Source organism: Eublepharis macularius, chromosome 12, assembly GCF_028583425.1.
Source record: "Eublepharis macularius isolate TG4126 chromosome 12, MPM_Emac_v1.0, whole genome shotgun sequence".
Lineage (NCBI taxonomy): Eukaryota > Metazoa > Chordata > Lepidosauria > Squamata > Eublepharidae > Eublepharis > Eublepharis macularius.
In genome coordinates, this window is record NC_072801.1 from 40,043,232 (window position 1) to 40,047,442 (window position 4,211).

The following is a 4,211-nucleotide window of genomic DNA, read 5'->3' on the forward strand; positions in this document are numbered from 1 at the left end:
CTATGTCTGCTGTCTCTATCCTCTGTACAAGCTCTAGATCCTCGAGGGTTCAGGATGAGGCTGGGCAGGCTATATGGTTGTGGAGAATGGTGGGAGAGAAGATCACTTGGAGACATGTAAGTCCTTCATCATGTGTCACAAATTCAGAAATTATTTTTGGGTGAACAAAGCACCATCTTTTTAAAGGCTTTCACTCTACATTTTAAAAACAAGTTTCTAGCCCTCAGCACCAAAAAAGATGAGTTTTTAATGTGAGGGCTAATGCCTGACAAAATCTCGGGGAATGTGACAGGAGAAGCTGGGGAGGGGGATAACCTTTAGTCTGAGAATGGAGCTTTACTGCGTTATGTAAAGGACTTGCTGAAACAAGACAAAAGTAAGCCAAGATGTGAGGATGCATGCAAGTGTGAATTTGCATCCTAAGACTGGCCAGATTTTGCAAGGCCAGAACTGAATTCTTTAATCTGCGTGCAGATTTTCTTAGGGTCGTGCACACTTGGCTTTTGGAGAACTGGGTGGCTGAACTTAAGGCATGATGGGCACAAGAACTGCCATTTTGCATCAGATCTTTATGAGGTTCTGTTTTCAATAATGGCAAACTGCACAATTCTGTGTTCACAAACAAGGGCATGAATGTGATGGCTTTTCCCTATTATTTCTCTCCAGTATCATTGTTAGAAGATATCCTGCCTATGTCTGTGGAAGGGCAAATTATGTTGTAAGCTGTTTGTGTCCTCGTTGGGGAGAAAAGCAAGTTATAAATTCTCTTTCTTTTGATAGACAAACTCCTGGAAGTCATCTATTTCTTTATTAATGTTAAAAAGAACCTAAGCTAACTAGATGCTCTGCTGGAAGACCCAACCTCTGCCTTCAGGCTTCAAATCTAAAAGGGAAGGCCAGGGAGAATACAAGATAAGAGGATATCACTTTGGCAGTGCCACTGCAAGAGAAGAGAGTGGTTAACTGGCATATTAAGCAAGCAGACATCTCATAAATCGGGTGAATCTTGCCATTAGACTCTGGATAAAGAAATGCTTCCTTTTTTTTCAGTCCAGAACTTAACTGGCCAATAAATTTCACAGGCAAATCCCAAGAATTATGAGCAGAGGCAAAAAGGGCTGGGATTGTTTACTCTGTTGAGGCAAGTTAAGATTCAGTTCTGGTTCTTAGTCCTCACCCCTGCCCAAGTCAGAACCCAGGCGTTCTTTGCATCTGCACTCATCCAATTTCCTCTGCATAAAGCAACCCCAACTTCTGTGTTATTTCTTTAATACAAATGAGCATATTGTTACATAGAATCAATCTTTTTTCTCTTTCTGCACCATGCTTTACATCTGCTAAATCTAGGTTAGAAGGTATGGCTCAAAGATGCATATGTAATTAGTTTAATTAATTTCCAAAAATAGAAATCAGTAGGTCAATATGAAACTGGGAGGAGATGTTCCATACGTGCCCAATGGTGTTATGTCCTAGTTAATCAATATTTCTGTTTTATCTTTTGAAGCTGGATTAAAGCAAGGTTAATCTAGGCTAGCATGCTCTGTCCCTAGGTCACTAGAAGGAACTCTCTTAAGTGGAAGAATGGGAGGATAGATGAATTTACGTGAATTGATACATGTGCATGTACAACAAAATGCCAGTACGCTGCTGCTTCCTTGTCTCCCTTAAATCCCCAAAGTGATCGTTGCTGAATGTATTTGTGTCACAGCTATTCTATTTATTTATTTACTTCATTTATACCCCGCTCTTCTCTCCAATGGGGATCTGAAGTGGCTTTCGTTGTTGTTGTTGTTAATAATAACAACAACAACTGTGCTTATATACTGCTCTTCTAGACAGACTAGTGCCCTAACCAGAGCAGTGAAAAAGTTAGTGTTGTTATTATCCACAAAATACAGCTGGGGCTGAGAGGCATGGCTTACCCAAGGCCCCGTACTGTGCTGATGGCAGTAGTGGGATTCAAACCAGCAGAGTGCTAATTTGGAGCCTAACTACTGTGCTACAGCAGCTTGTTGTCTTCTCCATTTTATTGTCACAACAACCCTGTGAGGTAGGTTAGGCTGAGTGTGTGACTTGCCCAAGATCACCCACAAACTTCCCATGGCAGAGTGGGGAATTTGAACCTGGGTCTCCCTGATAATAGTCCCAACTCTCTAGCCACTACTCCAAACTGGCTTTCTACTGCACTGCTCTGGCTCTCTATAATGATTACAGACAGACCCATTATGAGATTTAACATTCTATTACACTGCTGGGAGTAGAGGAGGGGTACAGACAGACCTACCTCCCCGTGCTGCTGTTATCAGGATGGAAAAATACATAGTTTATTTGTATTTCCTGGGAGGCAGACAGGCATGCAGAGATCACATGTGGGCAGGAGAAAGGCAGGCAAAAGCTTCCTTGTGAAAACAAACTGGAGCCAGATCAGATGAGACATGAAAGATCTTTCGTAAGGATGAAGATGGGTGAATAGCAAATAACAGGTATCTCTTTATGTTTTTTAAGGGTCAAAACCAGTGACCATCCTCCCCCCGTGCAGATCTCCTCCATTTCTGAATCTACAGTTGGACCAGATTGAGTGTTTTAAAACAAAACCAGCCAATATGGGTGAGGAAGCTAAATCCTGCCCCTCCCCTGCCTTACTGCTGTGCTTGAACCATTTTCATCCCAGTCTGATTCATTTGTTAGCTAGGCTATGAGAAGAGTACTGTAATCAACTGAGCACAGAGATGTCATGTGTGGGGAAAGTGTAGGATTTAACTTCCCTTATTTGTACGCTCTATTTTTTGTTTCAAAGCTGACCTCCTTGACTGAGATGTTCAGGAAGGGACTAAAGACCAGAGTTTATTTTCACCTGTTCATTGTGCAGGTGGGAATTGCCCATAAAGCTGGGGACATTTCTCCTCTCTGCCTGAAATTTGGCAGGGAGGATCCTTCGGGCAAGGGGTATACAGTCCCTAAGACCTTCATTTTGCTGGAAAGCAAAATCAGACTGAAGGATCCAAACAGGTACAATACCTGCATTTTTGAAGAACCAACAAAACAGTAAATATTCCAGAGAAAATCTCTTTGGGTGCACATCCCTAACGCTTTGGCTTTAATGTATATGATCTGCGTGTCACAAATTCAGGGTGGACAGATTGTGCAGGTCACACCTACAAGCCTTGGGTGTTTCATATGTATGCCTATGCCAAACCACCTACAAAGTCTAAACAGCAGGCACGGTAAGACCAGGCTAGCATGATCTTGATGCCCATTGGTACATACTGATTGAAACCTAGACAGGCCAGCTTCATTTCCAGATTGATGCGAGCAAATAGGAACAATTTTTTTCCCCGGGTTATCTATCCCACCGTTTCAATCATGACATTCTGAAGAGGGTTGAACACAGTGTGAATGATTCCCTTGACAACGCTCTCTGCTGCCGTCCCTTCTTTCACCTACCTAATGAGTGCTGTTCAGGCACAGTTGCATCTTGCGACCAGATGATTATCGCTAGATTGGTATCTTCAGCCAGAGCATCATAAAAGAGGAGCCAACTTCGATTTCATGCCTGTTTACAGGGAGGGGAGCTCGTTTGAAGTTCAAATATGGCGGCCTACATAGCAGATAAAGAGACGCCCTGAGGGTGTGGCAGGCTTAATTGCAGGGACACTTGGGACCGATTGCGTTGCAGCAGGGTTGGTTGGAGCAGAAGTTTGGACATGTTCCCATTGGTGGCATTAATCGGTGGCATGCAAAATTCCTTCGAGTCCTGGATTTTCTGAAGGCCTTGACTGGTTGCCAAAAAGATGTAGGGCTAAAAAAAACCTCTGGAAGTTCTGTTTAATGTAAGTAACAGCAAGAGAGGCTCTCTACAGACTTTAGAAAGCTTGGCTAAAGACTGGTCTGGCCCATGGACAGACTTGTTTCTTCATCAGGCAGAACACTCAGTAGCGTTGCCATAGTAGCATTTCCTACTACTAATGCAAGAGTAGGCCTCCATACGCAAAATGGGACTGGTGTTGGCTCTGACCTGGTCATTGGGTGGGTGGGGAGGGGGGAGTCCAGGGGGCTGCTTCAGCCAGGCCTCCTGATTGCTCCGTGTGCAGCTGTTTTAAAAGAAGTTTGCTGGGACTTAGAGAAATCATGTTTGAAGAGCCCTTCAGCCTTACATGTCTGGCAACTCACTTTGCTTGCACAGTGGTAATAGACAGACACTCTGCACATGC